Below are 12,001 nucleotides of genomic sequence, written 5' to 3'. Positions count from 1 at the left end.
TCTCTCTCTCTCTCTCTCTCTGTCTCTTTGGATTGATCCTTGGATGAATTCCTAGACCAATCACTGTGGCCAGATGAGTAGGTTGTTATTATGGTTGAGTCAGGGTCACATGCCCACCCCTGTGGCCCAAGAGGAGGAGGCCAGGGTCCTTTGAGCAGCACCCTCCTCACAACCACGTGGAAGAAGAAAGGAGCAGTTTCCCCCACGGAAGGAAGTTCTGTCCCCTGAAGAGCAGAACAAGTGCTGAGCAGACACAAGTCACAGCTGTCCACGCTGGTATCCCAGGGACTGAATGAAATGTTCCTTAAATTCATTGTTCTCATTCTTACCCATTTTCTTTAATGTTATGCCCATTGCAGCAAGTTTCTGAGAACACTCAACTGACAGTTTGAAGAGAGCTGCCACAAAGAAGGAAATACTTTCTAAAGGGTGATGCTTAGTGATCACAATCATCTTAGAGACCTAGAGAGATTGAGCGACTTGCTCGAGGCCACTCAATTATTAAAAAGGAGAACTAGGGCTCTCACAGAATATCCCCATGGAATAAATTAATAGTCTGGTTTATACAGCACTCTGGAGACTTGAGCAACTATGAATCCATCATCCAAGGCCTGATCAGATTGTTTTCCTGGACGATAAAGAGCAGACCAGGGCCAGAGTGATTACTCAGACATTGAAGAATAAAAGACATTACTTGGAATCTGACTTCAGCATGCAACCAGGCAGAGATGATCCATGAAGAGTGTGTGTGTGTGTGTGTGTGAAATCTTCAGTGTGTGTTTAGATTGCTAGGTAAGAAAAGTAATATAATTGAAGTCACATACATCTTTTCCAGGAAGAAAAAGGTACTTGAGATTAGGGTTTCAAGCACCTTGAAAAAGATAGGCAATTTAATTGTTCTCTAAGTTGGCCCTTAGTTATCCACTCTAAAGACAGCTTAAAACATGTCTGTGTCTTTAGCTCACAATTTATTTCTCTTCTCCTGTTTGTCTTTTGTACTTTGTCAGTGGTTTCCACATTTGGATGTGCATCAAAATCACTGGTGGAACTTAAACAAAAGCATCCAGTCACCAGCCTGCCCCTAACCCCTACACTCACATTTCAGGCTCCATGGAAGATTCCAGTACATAGGCGGGGCAGAAAACATCTCCTCATGCTGCAAAATGCTCTCCAGCATGCAGAGAGACTTTGTGTGCTTTATCTTGCCTGATACCCTACAACTGTGGGGGCAAGGTCAGACTGGGAAAATAAGGAGACAACAGTTAAATGGCATTCCTAAGGTCAGGCAACTTTTAAGTAGTAGAATTAGGAGGACTAGAACCTAGATTTTGCTCCTAATCCAATCAATAAGGATGACCAGGTCTTGGTCTTGACCAACTGTGGAGGAGTAGCAGGCAAAAGAGGCATAACTAATAAGCATAGGTCTACGTTTGCAAATAATCAATCAAAGTCATACTCTTAAGTAGCATCTAGAAATGAGCACCTTCTACAGGCAGTACCCTTCCTAAAATGTCCCATCTGTGTACTCTTTTCCTGTAGAAGGTGTCTTCCTTTCTCGTTCTGGTAATGACCTTGGGAAAGTTGCTTGGCCTCACTGTTCCTTGGTTTCCTCATCTATACAATGAGATTGTAGGACTTGGTTCCTTTCTGCTCTTGTGCTAGATAGTTACATCGGTTCAGTGATAAGCCCTTGGAGGTCATGGGATTGCAAAGGGCTAAAAGAGAGCCCTCTGCATTCTAAATGTTTGTTGATGCTTTGTCCAGTGGACAACCTTTCAGGTTGCAATGTGGCATAAGAAAAAGCTTAAAATGAGGCTGGGTGTGGTGGCTTACACCTGTAATGCCAGCACTTTGGGAGGTCAAGGTGGGTGGATCAAGAGGTCAAGAGATCAAGACCATTCTGGCCAGCATGGTGAAACCTCATCTCTACTAAAAATACAAAATTTAGCTGTGTGTGGTGACATGTACCTGTAGTCCCAGCTACTTAGGAGGCTGAGGCAGGAGAATTGCTTGAACCTGGGAGGCAGAGGTTGCAGTGAGCCAAGATCACACCACTGCACTCCAGCCTGGGTGACAGAGTGTGTCTGTCACGAAAAAAGAAAAAGCTTAAAATGTGATAATCCCTGGAAAAGGTGTATTATTACTCAGGCTCATTCAAGTAAAAAATGAAAATGATTGACAGCAAAGGGAGGGGGAAGTGTGCAGAAAATAAAGTAGGAAGGCTGCAGATCTGTGAAGGGGAATGGGGAGATGGGGCTGAAGAACACCCTCAGGGGCTGGAGTTGACCAAAAGAAGGGTGGCAGCAGCAATGTCTGATTAATTTCAGTTTTGCCTGAGGTGGGTTGGCCCTACATGGATTATTGGATGAAAATTGGACTCTGAGCCCTTACTTCTGCCCCAGGCCATCTGGAAGGTCTTGAGACCCTTTTCCCCAAATTTTCTACTACCCAGAGCCCCATAGGCTGAAATAGACACTAGTGTCCTAAATGGATGAAACATTGATGTTGGCCCTTGCCCATGCTGGCTGCAAGAGCTGGAAGGAGGAACCTGGAAGCTAAGAAGGGAATAGAAAGACGGGCACAGACTCATAAGAGTAGTGTCAGGAAGATTAAAGTCACTACAGAGAGGGGCCTTGCAAACCGCAGCCAGGGCAATAAAGAGGCCTATTAGGTGAAGTTCAGGACAAGAAGATGGACTGGTCCCATAGCTTGGGAAACAGCACAGTGATAACAAATCGCAAAGAGACAGAGGAGCCATTCAGCTCCTAAGTGCTTGTTCTTTTCCACTATTGAGACACAGGCAAGTCTCTGAATACCCAGCTGAGCTCAGGGCCTGGCACATAGTAGGGATACAATAAGTTTGCTCAATGAATGAAGAATGAATGGGAGGAGGCTGAAGAGAAGAAGGCTCTTCAAGCTCAACAACAAGCCCAAGATGGCTGAAAAGGTCCTAAGAGGCATCTTTGCTGTCAGTTCAATCCAAGTCACAAGTAAAAGGTCATTGTGCCAACAGCCATTGTGGTAGTGGGTTCCCTAGGAAACTACTGAGATGGAGGTTGTGTGCAGGAAGCTTATTGAGGAGTGCCCTTAGGACCCACACCTATGGGGGAGTGAAGAGAGTGGAAAGGCAGAGGGATGGGTTGAACTGTGGTGTAGATGCAACAGAGGTCTCAGGCCAAATCCATGGGACGACTCTTCACAGTTGGCCCACCTTGAGACAAGGGTCTGGGGGATTCCTCATCAACCAGTCAATGGACACAGGCTTCACCCCTAGAGGAAACATGAACTTGGACCACCTGAGAACTGTCAGCAGCCAGCCAACATTGCCAACAGTTGAGGGAATGAGTGACTGGATCTTGAAGAAGGGATGTATGGGCTCACCACAGCACCATGGCGTCCACTGCGATAATTAATCCAACCTCCTCATTTGACAGATAAAAAATGTCCAGAGATGAAATCATATAGCTAGTGAAGAGCAGAGCCAGGACATTTCTCAAATGGTCACCAGAGGATTCTCTTAGTGCCCTTGGAATTTGGTACAGGATTCGATAAATCCATCAATATGGATAAGAAGGAGAAATGGTGATTAGATCAATGGCTCTCAAACCTAGCTGTCATCAGAATCTCACGGAGGGATGTTAGAATATGGATTCTGGGGCTCCATTTTCAGCAATGCTATTACTGGGGAGTCTGGAGAAAGGCCTGTGAGTCTGTACTTTTTTATAAGTACCAGGTTATTCTTATGTGGCCTGTCTCTCACCCTGCACTTGGGAACAAGGGACTAAGATCATAGAACACTGGTCAGATATTAGATTTTTAAACAACCTACACTTGCAGACTATTGCTCAATGATGTTGCTCTGGAATATCTCAGGTGGGTGCACAGAGGCTCGTTTCTGAGTTCTGTCTTATTCAAAAACTTTAACCCTAAAACAAGGCGAGTTGCAGTGGCTCATGCCTGTAATCCTAGCTACTTGGGAGGCTGAGGCAGGAGGATCGCTTGAACCTGGGAGGTGGAGGTTGCAGTGAGCTGAGATCGCACCATTGTACTCCAACCTGGGCAACAAGAGTGAAATTCCGTCTCAAAAAAAAAAAAAAGAAAAAGAAAAATTACCAACACTCAAAGACATTAATAGACTTTAAAACCACTGAAGATAATCCCCAGACTAGAAGAGATTACTAGTACTTTGGATGCTTAAATCAATATTTCAACAGATTTCAACATGTACTTTGAAATATCATATTGTAGGTTGATGTTTCCTGACATTAAAGTTGTTCGTGATGTCTTAAATGAGAGGAAGCAGCAGAGAGGCAGTGGGATACGATAGTTTAGAGCACAAATGTTTTAGAACATGGATCCTAATGGACTGCCCAGGTTCAAATCCCAGCCCCATTGCTTGCTCACTCGCACCTCACATTCCTCATCTGTAAAGTAGGGATAATAATATATAATCATATTACTTACTGCATCAGGTTAATGTAAGCATTATGTAAGTTAATAGGTATTTAAAAACTATAACTGCCCAGCACATAGTAAGCACGATGTAATACTATTTTTCTGTGTAGTTGTTTCGGTTATCAATTGCTGTTTTAGCAAACTAACCCAAAATGTAGTGGCTTAAAATGACAATTTACTACTTCCCATGATCCTGTGGATTGTTCTGTATCACTTGGTACTAACGGGGGCTCTGGGGCAGCTCACATTTGGTACTGGGACCATCTGGAGCTCTACTGGCTTTCTCAGCCACAGGATTCTGTTCTTCTCCATGTGCGCCTCTTCACGTGGCTAGTGAGTCCTCTTCACATGGTGGCTGGGCTCCGAGAGATGAAGGCAGAAGTAGAGGTCTCTCAAGATCCAGGCTTGGAAGCTGCCCAGTGTTACTTCCACTACAGTCTATTGGCACAGACTAGGCTCAGGCCCAGCCTGGATACACCACAAGTGGAAACAGACCCCACCGTCAGTGAGGGGAGTGGCAAAGAATTAGGGGTCATTTTTAATTTACCACAGATGTTTAATCAGACTTGTGTGTGTGTGTTCATGTGTACGTGTGAGTGTGTGTGTGTGTGTATGTGAGAGAGAGAGAGAGAGAGAATGCATGTATGCATAGAAAATGCCTGCAAAAATATATGCCAAAATGTGAACAATACTTACCTTGAAGAGGTAAGGTTACAATATGGTTGTCACTCTCTTCTTTATCTTTGCATGTTTTGCTTTTTCTCCCCATGAATTTTCCATGATTAAAAAAATCATGATTTTAAAAGTTAATATGAACCAAAATTGAGATCGTTCTACCAAAAATAAAATAAAAAGCTAGCTTGAATTTACACAGCATTACTAAAACCACAGTAGCTAGCTGTAGAACAAAGAAGGTCCTACTCCAGCCCCCACATCCCCATCAGAACCCGCTGGAGTGTGTGTGCAGTACTAAATTCTTAGCTCTAAGATTCACAAAGGGAAACATAACATGTCCAGCTGTGAGAGGAGAGACAAAGGTCTGTAAACTGTGTCTTATGGAGAAGGACTTAAGGACAACTAGGAGGAAGAGGAGACTTAGAGGCGACATGGTATCATGAACACGCCCTCACTCGGTGTGGGGGAACAGCTGCCATGGGGAAGAGGCAGTAGTTCTGGTCCTACAGAATTAGGAACATTGAATGGCAGTGACACAGAGGCAGAGTTAATATTTTTCATATGAAGAACGCTTTATTTTGTAAGAGAGCAGGCTGGTCACGGTGGCTCATGCCCGTAATCCCAGCACTTTGGGAGGCCAAGACGGGTGGATCTTCTGAGGTCAGGAGTTTGAGACCAGCCTGCCCAACATGGTGAAATCCCATCTCTACTAAAAATACAAAATTAGCCGGTTGTGGTGGCAGGCCCCTGTAATCCCAGCTACTTGGAAGGCTGAGGCAGGAGAACTGCTTGACCCAGGAGGCAGAGGTTGCAATGAGTTGAGATGGTGGTACTGCACTCTAGCCTGGCCAACAAGAGTGAAACTCGGTCTCAAAAAAAAAAGGAACAAAGATGGAACAAACTTCCCAGGAAGGCCACAACTCCCCCTGTTCTCCTGCAGACCAGATGCCCATGTCGCAGGGGGTGTGGACAGCAGAATCCCACCCTGGGGTGTGCCTGGCCCAGAAGACGTTCCAAGTCCCTTCCAAATCTCAGATTGCATGATCATAGGCTTATGTGGGAGTACAAATGAAATACACGCTCATCTATTTAGGAAGCTGAAATCTTATCCTGGCCAAAGGCAGTGACCTGAAATAAATGAGTTCCTAAGATTCCTTTTATGAGGCTATAAATGGAAATTGCCCTTCCTATGAAAATATGATGAATCAACAAATATGACCAGGTAAACACGAGATGTGTGGCAATGTCCTGGGTGTTCAGAAAGGTCTGTCAGTCCACAGTCTTAGACTTTGAGAGGAAAGACATCTAATCACCATATGAACCTAACATTCCTAAATATAGTCATTACATATGAGTACCTATGGGGGTAGCAAGGGCTGAAAGAATATCTGATTGATTTGTAATAGCAAAGAAAACTTGGGGCTTGTGGAGGCAGGAGGTTTAATAAGTTGTAACCAAGAGATGAGAGGAGTGGGGACTGAGAGAGGAAGAGAGGCCCTGCCCTCCATCTCTGTGTTAATGTAAACAGCTTTGGTGGAGGAAAGAAGCACATTGCCAGTGGAGGAAAGAAGGCACAATCTTTCCTAAACAGATCACAGATATCTTTATTGACGAATATAATAATTATAATTGGCTGGGCGCGGTGGCTCATGCCTGTAATCCCAGCACTTTGGGAGGCCAAGGTGGGCGGATCAGGAGTTGGAGATCAGCCTGGCCAACATGGTGAAACACCGTCTCTACTGAAAATACAAAAATTAGCTGGGTGTGGTGGTGGGCGCCTGTAGTCCCAGCTACTCGGGAGGCTGATGCAGAAGAATCGCTTGAACCCGGGAGGCAGAGGTTTCAGTGAGCCGAGATCGTGCCACTGCACTCCAGCCTAGGCGACAGATCAAGATTCCATCTCAAATAATAATTATTATTATTATAATTATAATCTCCTCCATTTACTGAGGGCCCACTGGGTAGCAGTTGCTTTACATACATTATCTCATCAAATCAGTGCAATAGCCAGGTAAAGCAGTGACCACTCTTTCCAGGAACCAGGGGTCAGAGATATGAAGAACTATGGCTGATGGCTTTTAGGGCACCTGCCTAACTGACAAGAGCCCTCTTCACTGCCCCTTGCCCACAGTGGTTCCTCCTAGCACCCTCCATTCAGTGTGAACCCTCCTCTCTGTCCTTGACTGAGTCAGAGCCCATCCCTGAGAGGGCACACATCTGGAACTGTGTCCAAGAGAGATCCACACTTTCCATGGGAAGGGAGCTGTCATTTGAAGCAAGGGCACAGGATGATCATATTCTGCTATGCTGAGACAGAGGAAGATGGGAGTAGGGGGTGGTCAGGCAGGGGAGAAGTTGAGGGGGGAGGAGAGAGAGAGAGAGAGAGGAAGCAGATGCCTAGAGAGATGCAGAGAAAGAGAGAGGCACCACTTGGCTTCCTGTGGGTGGCTGCCCACTTCCCTGTTTCTGGTTCTTCCTGGGATTTGGGGCCTTCCTGTCCTCCAGTAAAGACACAGCCCTATAGCTTTATAATAAATTGATTCTTATTACTTATGCCAGCTTGAGTGCCCATGACTCGCAACCAATAAGCTCTTACTAATACAAGTGCTTTGTCCATCTGTTAAATAAGAAGCCAGTCTTCCAACACAAGTTTGCACCTATGCAGAGTCCATGAGGAGCTCCTGCCTCTTTTCTGTCTGCTCCAGTGGCAGTTTTAAAGTAACATTTCCTAAAAGGAGGTCTGGTGGGATAGCTCACTCTTTGCATCAACAAGGTGGCCCCTGTGCCAATTAGGTGTCTCCAGCCTGAGAGTCAGCTACTCTGATGAGCACAGGGACTGATCAGCAGCAATGAAGCTAGTTCACATAGTTGAGTGATCACACACCTATCTCCATCATCACAATTCCCTAGAGCAGTAGTCATCTTTCCTACAACACTGTTGCTTTCCATGTTTTAATGTCATGGAGCAGGAGCAATTCCTTTAGGAGCTTGGCTTCCTAAGCCTCTGGCAGCTGCCAGCACCAGCTCCCACTTTCACTCTCACCACCCCAGAACTGCTCCTGCTTGCCACACACGTGCCTGTCAGAACTGCCACCATCACCACCCCTTTTTCCAAGCCTCCTCCTGGCCTCTGCCCACAGACTCCCGCCTGGTTGGCTTCGCCCTGAACCTTGTCCCCATGTCTATGATAGCCCTGATGACACATTCCTGCTTCTACTTGTTTAGCTGCCTGTCTCCCACTTCTACCCTGAAGGGCAAGGTCTGTGTCCAGTTGATGATGTGTCTCTAGTCCCTATCACAGTGAATGGCACATACTTGGTACTTAATAAATGTCTGTAGAGTGAATGATTGAAAGAATAAATGAATGATTAAACAAACTCATTTTTTTCCCCCAGATTCATTTCAGTCACTGTCCCTTCCCTCTGACACATGGAAGATGCTATGTTTTACTTCACTAACATTTCTTTTAGGATAACTTTGTCTTCCCTGTTTCTTTGTGCAACTGAAGGACTGTAGAACAAAGGCTTCCTCCTCTTTCCTTTTCATACCTAGCACAAGGCTTCACATACAACTGGCGTCAACTTGTGTGTGTGTGTGGTTCTGTGTGTTTTGTTTTAGAGCTCAACATAATAATCTTCATGCTTATTCTTTCCCAGGGAGCTTCCCAAATAGCAATGCCGTTGCTGTCCTGTCCTTTTCTTCCTCACCTTATGGCTGCTCGCTTCTTGACAGTGGACGTAGTTCAGCATGAGGCTTTAGATTCAATGGGAATGATGTTTGGCTTAGGCAACCCAGACAGGAATTTACTCAAACATCCAAAAATAGAGACATCTATTTAATCACCCTGATTGAGCTTAGGAAAATCTATCACATCGCATTCCTGCACTTTCTGACCTGCCTGAACAGAACAAACAAGAAGTGAAGTGCCTACTGGGGGATCACCCCTGCCCCCACCAGTCAGGCAGCAGGTGCACATGTGCAATGGGTGAGCTCCTGAGGTGAAAGGGCTACATAACATCCACCCCCCTGCTGCTATAACCCTTACAGGCTGTTTCCTTCACACGACAAGCCAGTGATAGTGGCCTTGAGGCTATATGATGAGGCTATTAGAGGAGAGATGATGGTGATGGTGATGATGAAAGTGGTGATGGTGATGATGGAGGTGGAGGTGATGATGGAGGTGATGATGAAGGGGAGAGCCAGCTGGGAGGGGCCTTGATGAGTGAGGAGAAGGCCGTGCATGGGTTATGTAGGTTGTCACCACCTCTTGGTGTTCAGGGTGCTGCTCCCCAGTAGTAGCACTTGCCATTTTACCAGACAACCCTTGACATTACGTTGCTGCCACCACCTTTGCTCTGGGCTCTCTGGGCAGCAGCAGCTCCCTCTGCCATCTTGGATTACATCACTTGGTTTTAGGTGAGCCAGGACAGCCCCTGGAGAGGAATAAACATGCTGAAAGGGAATTCACAGGAAGGGAAACTGACATTTAAGTGCCTACTTTATGCCAGGCACTGTGCTAGGCTTTCTTTCTCCTTCTCTTTTTTTTATTAAAGAGCATAAACATGAAATTCATATATCTTAAATTAGTTATTAGAACCCTACACAGTTAATTTCTTTCTCCCATGTCTGGTTTGCTAAAAATTATTTAAGATCTTAATTCCCCACTGTTTTGGCAAGATATGATGAAATTGATAAAATATTTTTTTAAACTTAAAAAAGAAGGAAATCCTGCCATTTGCAACAATATGTATGAAACTTGAGGACATTATGCTAAATGAAGTAAGCCAGACACAGAAAGACGAATACTGCATGATCCCACTTACACATGAAATCTGAAAAATGTTGAACTCCTAGAAACAGAGAGCAGAGGGATGATTACAGAAGTTGGGGTGTGGGAGAAATGGGGAAGTGTTGTTAAAAGGAACTAATTTGTAGTTGTAAGATGAATAAGTTCTGGAAACCTAATGTACAGCATGGTGACTACAGTTAATAATAGATTGTACACCTGAAATTTGTTAGGAAAGTAGATTATTTTTTCTTTTAAAACAGAGTCTTGCTCTGTCGCCCAAGCTGAGTGCAGTGGCATGATCTCGGCTCACTGCAGCCTCCACCTCCTGGGTTTAAATAATTCTTGTGCCTCAGCCTCCCAAGTAGCTGGAATTACAGGTGTGCACCACCACACCCAGCTAATTTTTGTATTTTTAGTAGACATGGGGTTGTACCATGATGGCTAGGCTGGTCCCGAGCTCCTGACCTCAAGTGATCTGCCTGCCTTGGCCTCCCAAAGTGCTGGGATGACAGGCCTGAACCACTGCCTGAAAGTAGATCTTAAGTATCACCACATATACAGACAAGCACAAAGGTAACTATGTGGGGTGATGAATACATTACTTAGCCTAGATGTGGTAATCATTTTACAATGTATACATATATCAAAACATCATGTTGCACAACTTGAGTATATGCAATTCCTATTTGTCAGTTCTACTTCAATAATGCTGAATACAAATAAATTAAAGTCAAAACCCCCCTGTTCATATTGGATCAATGGATAATGAACACATAGCCAACATGGGAAATTTTCAAAGAAAAGTAAATATATTACTTTAATCATTAAAAAAGTTGTGAAATTGCTTGGCTTTTTGTAGATAATATACATGACAGGAGAACTGTGTCATATTTCTGGTCTTCTATGTAGCTCTGACTTTATGGTCAATATTCTGAATCGCATTCTATTCTCAAAGCAGCAAAATAACTTGAAGGCTTGAGAATGAACATTTTTGGTCTAATTGCTCACCAAAACCTGTTTTTCTCCTCATCCCAGTCACGTGTCCCAGCCTTTCTTGTAGTCAGATATGGCCAAATGGATAAATTTCCTCCAAAGGAATGTGAGCACAAGTGCTGTGTGTCACTTCCAGGACTATGCCTGAATGTGTTTCCTCCCCAGTCTCTTCCCCATTTCCACACACTGAGACTGAGACATGGCAATGATTCAACCAGGACCATGCAGACAGCAAGACCTAGGGAACAGAGGAGCAACAAGATGGAAAAAACTTAGATCCCTGAATGATTAGGTGGAACAGAAACATCCACTGCTTGGAATGCCCACCTTGAACTGTTATGCGAGAAAAAACTAAACTTTTATCTTTTTTTTTTTTTTTTTTGAGACAGTGTCTCACTTTATCACCCAGGCTGGAGTGCAGTGGCACCATCTCGGCTCACTCCAGCCTCGATCTTCCAGGTTCAAGCCATTCTCCTGCCTCAGCCCCCCAAGTAGCTGGGACTACGGGCGCACACCACCATGCCCAGCTAATTTTTGTCTTTTTAGTAGAGACAGGGTTTTGCCATGTTGCCCAGGCTGCTCTCAAGCTTCTGGCCTCAAGCGATCTGCCAGCCTCAGCCTCCCAAAGTGCTGGGATTACAGGCATGAGCCACTGTGCCCGGCCTCTTTTATTTTATTTAAGGTATGGAATTATTGATGGGTCTCTGTTAGAGAAACCTAACGTTACACTAACTAATATAAAAATTAGTATAGAAAATATAGCATCGCTATGATCAAAATCTGAAATATGTGGCATTGTCTCAGCAGTTGAGAGATAAGAAAATTGATATTATATACTGGAAAGCCAGTGTCCTTTTTATGCTGAGGCAAAAAAAAGTTTGGCAATAATGAGGAAGAAGAAGAGGAAGAAGAGGAAGGGGAGGAAGGAGAGGAAGGGGAAGAAGGGGAGGAAGGGGAGAAAGGCGAAGCGGAAGAAGAGGAAGAAGAACAGGAAGAGGAAGAAGAAAGAAGAAGAAGGAAGGAGAAGGAGGAGGAGGAGGAGAAGGAGAAGGAGGAGAAGGGGAAGGGGAAGAAGAAGAAGAAGAAGAA

The sequence above is a fragment of the Colobus angolensis genome, unplaced genomic scaffold (genome assembly GCF_000951035.1).
Source record: "Colobus angolensis palliatus isolate OR3802 unplaced genomic scaffold, Cang.pa_1.0 Scaffold100, whole genome shotgun sequence".
In the NCBI taxonomy this organism is placed as follows: domain Eukaryota; kingdom Metazoa; phylum Chordata; class Mammalia; order Primates; family Cercopithecidae; genus Colobus; species Colobus angolensis.
This window is presented reverse-complemented; position numbering follows the sequence as displayed.